At 40.6% G+C, this 15,998-nt stretch overlaps 1 protein-coding gene across 1 annotated transcript in view; it reads right to left on the bottom strand.

The window, feature by feature from the left end:
• The window catches only part of bbox1 (butyrobetaine (gamma), 2-oxoglutarate dioxygenase (gamma-butyrobetaine hydroxylase) 1), a 207,157-nt gene extending 191,613 nt beyond the window's left edge, over positions 1 to 15,544 (bottom strand). The window contains exon 1 of the mRNA XM_072272701.1: positions 15,337 to 15,544. The gene's annotated coding sequence lies outside the window, so the exon portion shown is untranslated. The remainder of the gene's footprint in view (positions 1 to 15,336) is intronic.
• Between the last annotated feature and the right edge of the window lie 454 nt (positions 15,545 to 15,998).

Here is a 15,998-nt window from a genome sequence, read left to right as displayed (position 1 = left end):
CAGTGTGTTCTCCCAGGCCCACATTCACGACCTTGTGGTTATTGATGCAATCATTCCGTTTGGGCAAGCCACATGATTTATGTGCCTGACAACAGACTCCTGAGGTAAACAATCTATTCAGAGCTCTGTCACAGGAAGGGCCAGCACGGTTAGTGTCATGTTCAGTGTAGTGGTTAGCGTAACACTATTACAGTGTCCGTGAGCCAGGTTCAATACCACGGCTGTAGGCAAGAAGTTTGTCTGTTTTCCCCATGACCATGTGGGTTTCCTCAGCACTCTGGATTTCTCCCACATTCCAACCACGGATTAATAGGTTCATTGATAATTGAGAGCATGCCCTGTCGAGTCCGTGAAAATGACTACGTAGGCTGTGGAATCAGTTTAGCGTTGAGGTGAGAGGAGTGGTCCACTCTGGTTCAGGAGCTTGATGGTTGAGGGGAAATACCCGCTCCTGAACCTGGTGGTGTTGGACCTGAGGCTCCTGTACCTCCTCCTTCATGGCAGCAGGGAGAAAAGAATGTGGCCTGGACGGTTGGGGTCCTCGATGATGAATGCTGCTTTCCTGCGACAGGCCACCTTGTGGATGTGCTCAATGGCGGGGCGGGCTTCACCTCTGGCGGATGGGCTGTATCCACTATTTTTTGTCGGCTTTTCTGATTCAGTGCATTGGTGTTTCCATACCAGGCCATGATGCAACCAGTCCGTTTACTCTCCACCATGCATCTTTAGAAGTCCGTCAAAATGTTAGATGGCCTACTGAATCTTATTGATTAATCTTGAAGAGTGAATACTGCTGAATGTAGAGCTGTATTGAAGTTATGTAAGATATTGCAGAGGTCTAATTTGGAGTATTGTGTGGAATTATGGTCAGCTACCTACAGGAAAGATATCAATATGATTGAATGAGTGCAGAGAAAATTTACAAGGAAGTTACTGGGACTTGAGTCATAGGAAAAGGTTGAATAGGCTAGGACCTTATCCCCCGCCGTTTAGGAGAACGGGGGGAGATTTGTTAGAGGTATACAAAATTATGAGGGGTATAGATATGGGAAATGCAAGCGGGCATTCTCCACTGAGAGAGGGTGAGACTAGAACTAGAGGTCATGGGTTAATGATGAAACATGAAATGCTTAAGGGGAAAATGAAGGGGAACATCTTCACTCAGAGAGAGGGTGATGAGAGTGTGGAACGAGCTGCCAGCAGAACTGGTGGATATCAGTTTGATTTCAACATTTAAGAGAAATTTGCGTAGCTACATGGAAGGCAGGGAAATGGAGGGCTATGGCCCAGCTGCAGATTGATGGGTCAAGGCAGAATAATAGTTCTATAAGTCTGTTGATATTTTCTCTGCCATTACATTTCAGAACTGTTCATGAACCATTTAACACTACCTCATTCAACCTCTTTAGCACTATTTATTTAGTTATAGTTATTTTGATGTCTTGCACCATACAGCTGCAGCTCAGTGACCACTTTGTTAGATACAACTGTACATCTACTTGTTAATGCAACTATCTAATCAGCCAATCATGTGGCAGCAACTCAATGCAGAAAAGCATGCAGACTTAGTCAAGAGATTCAGTTGAACTGATCCCACAGCCAATGGATTCACTTTCAAGGACTCTTCATCTCATGTTCTCATTATTTATTGCTTATTTATTTATTATTATCATTTCTTTTTCTTTTCTTTCTTTTTGTATTTGCACAGTTTGTTGTCTTTTGCTTATTGATTGTTTGTGTGTCCTGTTGGGTGCAGTCTTTCATTGATTTTATTGTGTTTCTTGTATTTATAGTCATGGAAAAATACAGCCCAGAAACAGGTCCTTCAAACCCCCTCCATGCCAAACCATTTAAACTGCCTGCTCCCATCGACCTGTACACGGATCATAGCCCTGTCATCCATGCACCTATCTAAACTTCTCTTAAACATTGAAATCAAACTCACATGCACCACTTGCACTGGCATCACATTCAACACCCTAACGACCTTCTGAGTGAAGAAGTCTCCCCTCATGTTCCCCTTAAACTTTTCACCTTTCACCCTTAACCCATGACCACAACCAGAGTTGCAATCCCACCCAACTTCAGTGGAAAAAGCCTGCTTGCATTTGCCATATCTATACCCCTCATAATTTTGTATGCCTCTATCAAATCTCCTCTCAGTCCTCTATGTTCCAACGAATAAAGTCCTAACCTATTCAATCTTTCCATATAACTCAGGTCCTCCAGTCCTGGCAACATCCTTGTAAATTTTCTCTGTGCTCTTTCAAAATTATTACTATTTACTATGAATGCCTGCAAGAATATTAACCTTGGGATTATGTATGATGACTTATAGGCACTTTGATAATAAAATTTACTTTGAACTTTTTGAACAGATAGGACTTATTGTCTTAACTTTAGGACTCTCAAATGGGTACACTCTATATCATCACAATTAAGGCTTGCACAGTGGGTGATAGGTGCACTTTCACTTTACTTCGGAAATTGCACTTTTATCTGTTAAATTATTAGATTATGAGGACACTCAGTCCTCGTTTATTGTCATTTAGAAATGCATGCATTAAAAAATAATACAATGTTCCTCCAGAGTGATATCACAAAAAAACAGGACAAACCAAAGACAAACACTGACAAAACCACATAATTATAACATATAGTTACAGCAGTGCAAAGCAATGCCATAATTTGATAAAGAGCAGACCATGGGCACGGTAAAAAAAAGTCTCAAAATTCCGATCGACTCCCGAGTCCCCGATAGCAGGTGGCAAAAGGGAGAAACTCCCTGCTATAAACCTCCAGGCGCCGACAACTGCTGATACATTGGAAGCACCCGACCACGGCTGACTCTGAGTCCGTCTGAAAACTTCGAGCCTCAGACCAGCCTCTCCAATACAACCTCCCGAGCACCATCCTCTGCCGAGCACTTCGACCCCGGCCCCGGCCGCCTAGCAACAAGCAAAGCCGAGGACTCGGGGCCTTCTCCACTGGAGATTCTGGATCACACAGCAGCAGCGGCAGCGAAGGAGGCATTTCAGAAGTTTCCCCAGATGTTCCTCCGTGCTCTCACATCTGTCTCCATCAAATCAGGATTGTGCAGGGCACCCTACTTGACAGATAATAGATATCATTCACCGGAGTGGCCACTGCGAGCTGCATCGCGTCGCCATCTTCTCCTCCGCCTCCTCCAACTGAATCTAGAATAATAAGCTGGTAATGATATTACATAGGATGCCAGAGTCACCTCTAGGATCTTATGGTGTGAACATTGGCTGCCATTTCCATACTTTGCATCAGCAATTGCATTTCAAAGATACTGCATTAGATTTGGATTCTGAGATTTTAAAAGGTATAATTAAATGTACATTGTAGGCATTTTAGTAAAATTATTTAATTCTTTTTCAGGAGCCTTTCACAACTAATTGATTGTGAATTAAATTTCTGATGTCCTGGATAGATGACCAGTCATAAAAAAACATAAAATAGTCATAGAACATAAAACTATACAGCACAGGAAAAGGCCTTTCAGCCCACTATGTCTGTGCTGTCCATGACACCAAATTAAAATAACCCCACCTTGCTGCACATAATCCATATTCCATCATCATCTGCATGCTTATGTGCCTCTCTGAATGTTTCATAAACAACACCATGAGTCTCTGAGCAAAATGATCTACTTGCTTTGAGCCGTGTTCTCCACAAGCATTTATTCAGCAGACACCAGCAGACAGTGAAATTCAAGTTTAATTCTCATTCAAACATACACGAATACTCATGAATACAGCCAAACGAGACAGTGTTACTCTGGGGTCAAGTTGCAAGACACAGTACCACCAGTCACACATAGTATGTATACAGTAGAAAGGTGCAGCCGCTCAATAAAACAGATAAAAACTCAAGCCATCCAACGGTGCTGAAATCTGCAGACGACCACAACAGAGCTTGTCTTCTGCCATGCGAACATTGGGGTGGGGGTGGGGGGTGAGGCAGCACCAACTCCAGCCTGGACACCACGGCACACCATCCCCGGTGGAGCGCACTGACTTAGCATTTATTCCCGGCAACTATAAACAGGCGACACTGCAGCCTGAGGCCTAGTCCTCACACAAACAAGAAAGCTAGCACAGATAGGATATCAGTAACACACTAACACACTAAATATATATGTATTGGAAGCTCAGATGAATGCAGATTAGGAAAATTGGAAGGTAGTTTGAAAAAACAACACACATCAAAGTTGCTGGTGAACGCAGCAGGCCAGGCAGCATCTCTAGGAAGAGGTACAGTCGACGTTTCAGGCCGAGACCCTTCGTCAGGACTAACTGAAGGAAGAGTTAGTGAGAGATTTGAAAGTGGAAGGGGGAGGGGGAGATCCAAAATGATAGGAGAAGACAGAGGGGGGTTGGAGGCTACCCAGACAGAATATAAGGTGTTGTTCCTCCAACCTGAGTGTGGCTTCATCTTTACAGTAGAGGAGGCCATGGATAGACATGTCAGAATGGGAATGTGATGTGGAATTAAAATGTATGGCCACTCGGAGATCCTGCTTTCTCTGGCGGACAGAGCGTAGGTGTTCAGCAAAGCGGTCTCCCAGTCTGCGTCCCATGGTCTCCTCTACTGTAAAGATGAAGCCACACTCAGGTTGGAGGAACAACACCTTATATTCCGTCTGGGTAGCCTCCAACCCGATGGCATGAACATCGACTTCTCTAACTTCCGCTAATACCACCTCCCCCTCATACCCCATCCGTTATTTATTTATATACACACATTCTTTCTCTCACTCTCCTTTTTCTTCCTCTGTCCCTCTGAGTATACCCCTTGCCCATCCTCTGGTCCCCCCCCTTGTCTTTCTCCCCGGGCCTCCTGTCCCATGATCCTCTCATATCCCCTTTGCCAACAACCTGTCCAGCTCTTGTCTCCATCCCTCCCCCTCCTGTCTTCTCCTATCATTTTGGATCTCCCCCTCCCCCTCCCACTTTCAAATCTCTTACTAACTCTTCCTTCAGTTAGTCCTGACGAAGGGTCTCGGCCTGAAATGTCGACTGTACCTCTTCCTAGAGATGCTGCCTGGCCTGCTGCGTTCACCAGCAACTTTGATGTGTGTTGCTTGAATTTCCAGCATCTGCAGAATTCCTGTTGTTTAGGTAGTTTGAAAAGGTGTTTCTGCAGAGTTTGTAAGAATGACATTTGAATGATATTTTATTGGGTTGTGTGATGGGAATAGAATAAAATCCTATTGTAAGAGGCTCAATGAAATATTGTCTTAGGGCAGGGGAGAGGTACTGCTTAAACAGGAATATGTATCGAAGAAAGTGTCTCAAAATGATAGAAGAGATGAGATACTTATTTGTTAATAGCAGTGCTGTAAGGCTGGTATTAAAGAGGGCGCATATAGTAAAAGATTACTCGGTTAAGGTTACAGTGAGAACAGTGAATGAATGGAAATGATGGTGAAAGCCTTTAATCTAATTCTTTTTTTTTATTTAGGGACACAGCACAGTGACAGCTTCTTCTGGTCCAACGAGCCCGAGCCACCCAATTACACCCGTGTGACCAATTGACCTACTAATCTGTACGTCTTTGGAATATGGGAGGAAACTGGAGCACCCAGAGGTCATGGGGTGAACCTATAAACTCTTCACAGACAGCAGTCATATTTGAACACAGTTGCTCGCACTGTAGTTACATTACGCTGACCACTACACTGCCACGCTGCCCCAAATCAGGTTCCTGGGAAGAGTAAAAGTCTGGTGCTTCAGCGTGGACAAAGTTGAATACTAAAAAGCGCTCAAGATGAAGCAGATTGAAGGCAAGCAGAATCTGCTGAATATGGTCACCAAATCAGGTCGTATCTATGGAGAAAGAAATACAGTTAACATTTCAGGTTAAAATTGCTTTCTTCACAACTGGATGTGAGGAACAAAGGGATCTGTGAGAGACTACGGATGTCTAGATGACACAGTGCTTTTGGTGCTGTATAGTTAGTCATAGGTGACCTGTTTGCAGGAGTGTCAATATTGAAGGAGAAGAGCAAGACAGATGGAGAAAGGAAAAAAAAAACAACATGCCAAAACTGTGAGATGCAGAACATAGCAATTGCTTCAAATCTGAAAGATAAAAAGAATGTTGCAAATGCTCAGTAGAGCAGGTGGCGTCTGTGGAGACAGAAGAGTTGAGTTAATGTTATTGAGCCCTAAGAGTTGCAGTACACACTAGGTGCAACCACTCATCTTATCATCTAATAAATGGCAGCCCTTAGGACTCAGTTTTGAACTACATTTATATTAGTGTTGGCCAGTCCTGATCTAATGTCATCTATCTGCAATATCATTTCAGTTTTACCTCTCACGCTTCTGTTTCCTTCTTGGAGGTGCTATTTTGGTAACCCAGATGCACAAAATGGGAAATTTTGTGGGTAAGATGAGAAAGTCTGCAGATGCTGGAAATCCAAACACCAACACAAAAAAAAATTGCTGGAGGATCTCAGCAGCATCTATGGAACAGAATAAACAGTCGACGATGTGAGCCAAGACGCTTCATCAGGACTGGAAAAAAGGATGAGGCTAGAGCAAGAAGGCGTGGGGAGGCTGAGGAAGAAGTACAAGGTGGTAGGTGACGGGTGAAACCGGGAGAGGGGGAGGTGTTAAATAAAGAGCCGGGAAGCTGAATTCTGTGGGTAGTACACACTGTGGCCTTGAGATGAGGAAATAAATATCAAGGGTGGTTGATAAGATGTCATTAAAGCAGTCTTCTTTGTCCTTGATAGTGTCATTGAAAAGCAAGAGAGTTTAAAATTAGATTTCCTCTTGTTGGGAATAATCATTGTCTGGAATTTTAGTGACACGAACGACATGTGCTCTGTAACAGTCCATGCATGAATGTTATCTAAGCCTTGCTGCATTAGGGCATGGACTGCTTCATTCACTGATGAGTTGTGATTGGAAGTGAATATGGTGCACTCATCAGCAAACATTCACACTTACAATATTATGATGAATGCAAGGTGATTCATTAAGCAGCTATAGATAGTTGGATCTTGAGCTCTGCACTGCAGTGATGATCTGGTGCTGGAATGATTGACTTCCCTTTGCACAGCCAACTTCATTTGTGCTAACTTTGGCTCAAACCACAGCAGTGTTCAGTGATGATAAACACAAGAGATCCTGCAGATGCTGGAAATACAGAGCAACACATACAAAATGCTGAAGGTTGTTCAGTGATAATAAACCTGATTCTAATTCTGTTTCCTTTTGAGTTCAGGTTTGCCTGGGCACCTTGATGCTAGCAATTAATTGCTGCCTGATGTCCAGGCAGCATTCTCATTTCACTTCTGGAATTCAGCTCTTTCGTGCATTCTTGGACCAAGGCTGTAAGAAAGTCTAGATCCATTCAGGTGGCAAAACACAGACTGGGCATCAATAAGAAGGGTATGGGGAAGAGCTACAAGTGATGCTGGATAGCACTATTGATAACAGCTTTCATTGCTTTGCTGATAATTGAATGTACACAGAATCACTGACATTTAGCTGATGAATTTAGATTTCATCTGATCAGCCTCTCTTAGACCATAGGACCATAAAACATTCGGCCCATCATGTTTGCTCTACCGTTTGACATTTTCTGATTTATTTTCCCTATCAAGTCTGATACCCTTACTAATGAAGGAGCTATCAACCTCTGCTTTCAATATACCAAATGAATTGGCCTCCAACCCCATCAATGACAATGAATTCCGTAAATTCACCACCCATTAAGTCAATGTGAACCCGCTGCAAGCAGGGTTCATAAGATAATTTCTCCATACTCTAATTATCCTGGTGAATTTTCTCTGAACTAGCTCCAGTGAGAAATCTAAAATAGAACTAATTCTGCACTATTTTATGTGTGGTCTCACTTGGGCCACAGGTTTCCATTTGCCTTCTTCCTTACCTGCTGCACCCATATGAATACTTCATGTGTGAGAACCTTCAAACTCCAGTGCTGCAGCTTTTTGCAGACTATCTTTATTTAAACAATAATCAGTGTTGTCACTCTTCCTTCACAATTTGCCACATGATGTTCCATTTGTCAACTTGATGTCTGCTCACATAAACTATAAATATATCATATCTTGGTAAACTGCTTAAATCCTCCTTACAGACTGCCTTCTCACTTCCTTTTGCAGTGTCTCCCAAGTATGTCTATATTACATTTGCTTCCTTCCCCCAAATTATGTATATATATTTCAAACTGTCCCAGCACTGATCCCTGTGATAACCTCATTCATTAGAGGTTGCCCTCCTGAAAATATGTCGCTTATCCCTACTCACTGCCTTCTCTATCTGCATATAATATGTATCTGCTAATATATTACTCCCAGACTTTGAGCTTTTTCCAAATTATCTTTCGTTTGGCAGTTGTCAATGCCTTTTGAGAATCTAAATATATTACACCCACTGGTTCCCTCTCCACCACCGCTCTAAAACTATTCCGACAAAGAATTATCATAAATTTGTCAGACATAGCCCAGTTCATCACAGGTAAATCCTGAGTACTACTGAGTACATCTACAGGAAGTGTTGTCACAGGGAAGTAGCATCCATCGTCGTGGATCCCCACCCCTCAAGTGATGCTCTCTTCTCACTGTTGCAATCAAGAAGGAGGTACAAGAGCCTCAGGGCTCACAGCAGCAGATTCAGGACCAGTTATTGCCCCTCTAACATCAAACCCTGGAACCAAAGGCGATAACTTCACTCAACTTAACTTACCCCATCATTGAAGTATTCTTACAACCTATGGATTTACTTTCAAAGACTTGTTATCTCATGTTCTCAATATGTATTGCTTATTATATTATTATTATTTCTTTCTTTTTGTATTTGTACGGTTTGCTGTCTTTTGCACACTGGTTTAACGCCCAGTTGGTCCAAGTACACCGGAACGACATTGATTCCATTTTGGTTATTATTCTATTGATTTATTGAGTATGCTTGCAAGAAAATGAATCTTAGGGTTGTAGATGGTGACAGATATGTTTGTTCCTCTCCGTTCCTCGGGCAGCAACCTTGCCATTTCTTTAGCACTCATCTGACAAGGCCAAGTTGCTAGCTTTACACTTAACCCAGCGAGCAAGGAGCTGGCCAGACTTGAACCCACGACCATTCAAGTCGAAGTCCGGTGTGGATGCACTACACCACCAGCTGGCTTTACATATATGTACTTTGATATGAAATTTACTTTGAACTTTTAACTTTCTTCCTGAAGTAACTTTCATTGGTCCAATTCTGATTTTTCTAAGGTTCTGCTCTTATCTCAATAATTTACTCCAACACTTTTTCAATCATTTATATTTGACTGCTTATCCAAAAGTGGCATAAGAGGGTGACAACTGAGTTGGTTGCTTTGGCCTGGAAGATATTGAACTTCTTGAGCCTGTGCACCTTTGGCCATTCAAACATATGTAGAGTATTCCATTGTACTTCTAATGTGATGTTAATTAGCAGATAGGCAGTGGAGAGTCAGGAGCTGGGTCACCTGCTGCAGAATGCCCATCCTTTGACTATTTTTTGCACCCAAAGCAATTATATGGCTAGATTATTTGAGATTCTTGTAAAGGATCATTTCATCAAGAATCTAATATGCAACTTCGATAGACGGAAGCTATCTAGTGCAAATGTTTGTATATTGTTACAAAAGATTTCAAATCCTATTGCTATAAATGTTGAATGATTTAGGATTTTTTATAAACATGAACTTATATAAAAGACTCTTTCAGAAGAACTGCAGTCTGATTATTCTGTGAACTTCAGCTGTAGTAAGAGGTCATATTTGTCAGCTTTGCGGTTAAAATTTTTGGGAACATTTTGTTCAACTGAGTGCTCTTAATGGGATTCATCATTCTACCACAAACAGAAAGCCAAAGATTTTGCAATCCCAAGATACACTGCAGTATGTACTTTAAGTATTTTTTTTAAGGCTAGATGTTTGGAAAAAAAGAACCATTGTGATTGAGTTTATACTGAAAACCTTTGTCTGAGAACCTGATGATAAATGATAGCTAACTAGAGGTTGCCTTAGTTTTAGCATGGCAGAAAATTTGAGGTCACATTATTGTAATAATTTGCTCAGCATGATATCATTTTACTCATTAAATATAAAATATTTTGGTCTTGTTTCAAGATCAAATAAAAATGTATTGCGGCTTTTAGCCAATGAACGTCGTGCCAGTGCTAATTCTACAACTAGAGAGAATCAGTCCTTTTTTTGCCTATTCCCTGCAGTTTTATATTCCACCTTTTAAAAATTGTTCTTACTTACTTTGTCATTGATATACCCTGTGCTTAATAAATTGGTAATAAATTTCAAATCTCAATAAATTACAGTGTAAAAACATGTTATGTTTGCCTAAATATTCTAATTATGTCTGTGTTTTGCCACCTTGTTACTGATTATCCCCCTAAAATCTTCCTCAGTTTTAAAAAAACTGTGTAAGTTCTCCTCTTAATCTCTTCTAGGAAATTATTGAATTGTGACTTGCAGCTGTATTCTTGCTATTATTCAAGTGAATATTAGTTATGCTCTTTCCTTTAGTGTCTGGCTGGTTTCCTTGCTTTCTATTCAGAGTTGCTGTCTTTTCCAGTTATAATTTTAAAAGTCCCTGTTACTTCACAGCTGTTACGAATAAGTACGTGGAATATTTTATTTTACAAAAATTATTGCATATTTCTTTCCTGTATTATTCTATATCTGTTATCTTTCAGCAATAGTATGTTAGTACTTGTGCAATCTTAGTCAATAAGACAATGTTTGCAATTATATTAATAAACCAGTGCAAATAGAGAGCAAGAGAACAATAAAAGACAAAAAGTATAGTGAGGTAGTGTACTTGGGTTCATTGTCCATTCAGAAATCTGATGGCAGAGGGGATGAAGCTGTTTCTAAAACATTGAGTGTGTGTCTTCAGGCCCTGGTACCCCCTCTTTAGTGGGAACAATCAGAAGAGGCCATGTTGTGGATAATGGGAACCCTTAATGATGGATGCAGCCATTTTGAGGCATTGCCTTTCGAAAATGTCTTCGATGCTGAGGAGGCTAAGCTTGCAACTTTCTGCAGCTTTTTCCTATCCTGTGCAGTAGTCCCTCTACACCAGATGATGATGCAAACAGTTGGAATGCTCTCCACAGAAGATCTGTAGAAATTTTCCAGAATCTTTGGTGACATACCAAGCTCCCTCAAACTCCTAATGAAATATAGCCCCTGCGTGCCTACCTCCCTTCTTAAAATGAGAGTAACATTTGCAATTTTCCAGTCCTCTGGAAGCATTCCAGAGTCTAGTGATTCTTGAAAAATCACTACTACTGCCTCCACAATCTCTTCAGATACCTATTTTAGAACCATGAGGTGCAGTCTATCAGGATTACGTGACTTATCTACCTTCAAACCTTTCAGCTTTCCAAGCAGCTTCTCCTTACTAATAACAGCTACTCACTCTGTTGCACTTTATTACTCTGTAATAAACCTTTCGTATCCTCTTCTGTATTATTGGCCAGCCTACCTTCGTATTGCTTCACCTTGATTTCAGGTGTAATCTGTTCTTTTTGTACAAGTCATGCCTTCCCTAGAAGAGATCCCAATGATCCAAAAATCTGAAACACTGTCCCATGCACCAATTCCTCAGTCACACATTCATCTGCCAAATCATCCCATTCTTAACCTCAGTGGTACGTGGCACAGACAACAATCCAGAAAATATTACCTTTCAAGTCCTGCTTTTCAGCTTTCTTCCTAACTCCCTATATTCTCTCTTTAAGATCTCATCCTTTTTCCTACCTGTGACATTGGTACCAATATATACCACAACTTCCAGCTGTTCACCCTCCCCTTTTACAATGCTTGGGACCCAATCCCATAGCTCCCTGACTCTGCTACCTGAAAAGCAGCATACCATCTGAGTTTCTCTTTCATATCCACAGAATTTGCTGTCTGCTCCACTCCACTTTACTTCTCTTCTCCACCCTCCCCTTCTGAGCCAAAGAACCACATTCAGTCTTGGTTGCTGCGGATTCCCCTAGTAGGTAGTTTTCCTCAACATTATCCAAAGTTGTATACATATTACTGAGGGGAATGGCCACAGGTGTATTTTTTGCACCGGCTGCAAGTTAGGGGCAAGTATCTCCATGTATCTCCTAACTATCACCTCTTTATTCTCCCATATGAGCCAACGGTCATCCAACTGCAGCTCCAGTTCCTTAACACAGTCTCTAAGTAGCTGCAGCTTGATGTATTATGACGGAGACCAGCATTCCCACATCTCACACAAAGAACATACCACTAACCCTGGATCCATTCTTAATGTACTAGCTATGTGCTAATTGACAAAGAAAGAGAAAAAAAATTATAAACTTACTTAGACCCTCTGCCTGTTTCCACCTTAGCCAGTTGAGTCAAAGTCTCCCACTCTAAACATGGCCCAGTCACACATTGGCCACTCTGCTTAAATTTTGCTTCTTTTTATTGGCTCTTCTTGCATAGTCACTAATAACCCAAGTAATCTCCCACTCTGCAGCCAAGACCCAACAGGCCCCACTCACTTTTAAAAACAGGCACATAAGCTCCACAAGAAACTGTCTCCGACTCTCTCTGTGATCTCCTGCAACGTAGACGTCCTGACAGGTCCCACTTCCTTATCATTATCAATATAAATGAAATGTGACAGCTGAGGCAAGTAGTAGTGAGTACGACACTCTCACCACCTTTTGGACAAAGAACTTTCCTTCTGAATTCCCTTTTAGATTCTTTGGTGACCTTCTATTCTATTTGATGCTGTTCAGTTGTGTTGTTACCACAGAAATCAAATCATTCTCTCTGTATCAACAAAAACTTTCATAAGTTTAAAGATCTCTGGCTCACCCATTGGCTTCTCGGTTTCAATGGAAAAACAATCCAGTTAATTTTCCATTCTTGATATGGTTACAGGTACTGCTTGATTTACAAATTTTCAGGAAAACTGTATTGAGTATTTGCAGATTTGAGTTAAGGTTTTTTTCCCACTATGATACAACCACGTTGAGAACCTCTTATTTTTGTTTCTAGATGTTCTACTTCTCTCTGCTTTTATAAGAATTTCATTACATTTCTGACCACCAATGATAAATTGGCTGTTATTGAACTGGGCATACTCTAGTCTCCTTAAGTATGGGTACTGTATTTTCGTCCCTCTTCCCTCCGGGAGAAGGCTTAGGAGCTTGAAGACTCGTACGGCTAGATTTGGGAACAGCTTCTTTCCAATTGCGATAAGACTGCTAAACAGATCCTGACCCGGATCTGGGCCGTACCATCCAAATATCCGGACCTGCCTCTCGGTTTTTTTGCACTACCTTACTTTCCATTTTTCTATTTTCTATTTATGATTTACAATTTAAATTTTTAATATTTACTATCGATTTGTAATCCAGGGAGCAGGAAGTGCAGAATCAAATATTGCTGTGATGATTGTATGTTCTAGTATCAATTGTTTGGTGACAATAAAGTATAAAGTATCTGCCAATCCTCTGCTACAATATCTTGTTCTAACAAATTATTAAATAAACAAGCAATTATTTTGCTATCTCTCCACAAAATCCTTTACAATGCATAGAAGCAATCTAGCGGGATAACGGGTTTTATCACATTTTTCTGTTTGAATAGAGTATTTATTATATTTCCTTTTCTATTTTATTCATATCTTGTTAGGCATCCATCATCCAATCCCATATCAATATGTTATAAGTTTTTGATAAATATAAGGCAAAGTATATTTCTGGCACCTCCCTCATTCCCTGTTTGTGGTCCTAATCCCATGCTAAACATCCTCTTCTTACTGAGGTGATTCTTTAATATACAGAAAAATTTATTAGTCTGGTTTTCTGATTATCATAATAACTGAGCTTCAACAGATTTCCATAGAACAAAATTCCAAAGATTAACCATCTTTTGAGTGAGGAAATAACTCTTCATATAAGTGTTAAATAATCTACTCCTTATTTTCAAACTGTGCTATCAAGTCCTAGACTCCTCAGTCAGGGAAACAACTTCTCTTTAACTTGCTTATCAAGCCCCTTAAGAATTCTGTATGTTTTGATGAAATCTCCTCATTCTTCTAAATTCTACACAGCATACTCCAGTCTACTCAATCACTTACCACCCAACCTAGTAAAATGTTACTGCATTCCCTCTTAGGGTAAAGAGACCAAAACTGGACTCAACAAGGCCCTATACAACCAATGCTATCTAATCACTCAACAAATCTGCTTCTTTTCTGTTATGCCCACCAAAGTAGATCATCTAAAATTCTTCACTATTGTGTTCAATCTGTGATGTTCTTACCCATTCACTTACCTCATCCATATTCCCTTCAGGCTCTCTATCTCATCCAGTTTAGTATTATCAGCAAACTTAGAAATGTAATATTTGAACACTTTAACTACACCTAGTGACCACTTCATTAGGTACAGCTGTACACCTGCTCATTAATGCAAGTATGTAATCAGCCAATCGTGTGGCAGCAACCAGTGCATAAAATCATGCAGAGATGGTCAAGAGGCTCAGTGGTTGTTCTGACCACATATCAGAATGGGGAAGAAATGTGATCTAGGTGACTGACTATGGAATGATTGATATCTCAGAAGCTTCTGATCTCTGGGTGTTTTCAGATACAACAGTCCCTAGAGTTTACAGAGAATAGTGCAAAAAAAAAAGCACACCTATTGAACAGCAGTTCTGGAGTTCTGTTCTTATCTTTTTAATGAGAGAAGTCAGAGGGGAATGGCCGGACTGCTTCAATCTCACGGGAAAGTTACACTAACTCAAATATCCATGTGTTGCAACAGTAAGAGCATTTCTGAACACACAACTTGTTAAACCTTGAAGTGGTTGGTTGCAGCAGCAGAAGACCACAAACATACACTTAGTGGCTACTTTATTAGGTATAGGAGATACCTAATAAAATGACCACTGATCCTATATCCACCAGCAGGGTAACAGGGAGTATATTTCCAATTCTATGTGTTCTTGTCTTGTTGATTAACCTTCTATGTGGGATCTAATTGAATTCTTTCACAAAATCCAAACAGGCTACATTAACTATTCTAGTCGACACATCCTCACGGAACTCCAGCAGATCACTCAGATATGATTTTCCTTTTATTAATCAGTGGTGACTCTACCCAATCCTACCATCTTTACAAAATATTCTGTTAGTCCAATTTCCATAATAGATTCCAGCATTTCTCTTCCACGTTGTTAGATCGACGGTTAAGTAGTTCCATATTTTCTCTTACCCATCATTTGTTAAAAAGTGGAATCATAGTTGCTTACCCTTCAATCCACAGGAACATTTCCAGAATCTAGAGAATTGTGCAAGATAACCACAGCCGCAACCATCTCTGAAAGCTCCTTTTTCAATAATCTTGGGTGTAAATCATCTGTCCTTGGGATTTATCTGATTTCGAGACCACCTCCAGTAATATTTTTTAAACTAAATAGTTCTTTCAGTTCTTCATTCCCGCTAAGCCCTTGATCCTCTGCTACACTGTATCTTCCAAGAAGCCACGTCAGTGGGCTTTCGAACTTTGACTTTGACATAGCCAAAGCGACACGATGTGTTTGTTTTTCCCAGACCGTTCATTGCATAGCGGTTCGGGGAGAATGCTACTGATTTTCCCTTTCTCTGTAAGTATTCAAATGCCCCAATATTACATTCAAGGTTCCTGATGCCCCCTTTAATTCGGTTTAAATTTTTGAACTATTACTACAGCGACATTGTATGTTACTTCTCAGATTAAAGTTGGTGATTACACCATTTAAGTATAATCACCGTTGTTTGAAGCTGCAGTTATTTTTGAACAATACAATCGCAGTAACTAAATGATTAACACAGTAGCTAAATGATTTGGGTTCATTCTGTGTCGGTGAATGCTGGTTAAAGAGTGGATGTCGGCAAAGCACTTTCGGGACTAAGTTGTTCCTTTATTATTTAT

The sequence above is a fragment of the Mobula birostris genome, chromosome 11, assembly GCF_030028105.1.
Source record: "Mobula birostris isolate sMobBir1 chromosome 11, sMobBir1.hap1, whole genome shotgun sequence".
Classification (NCBI taxonomy): Eukaryota; Metazoa; Chordata; class Chondrichthyes; order Myliobatiformes; family Myliobatidae; genus Mobula; species Mobula birostris.
This window is presented reverse-complemented; position numbering and strand designations above follow the sequence as displayed.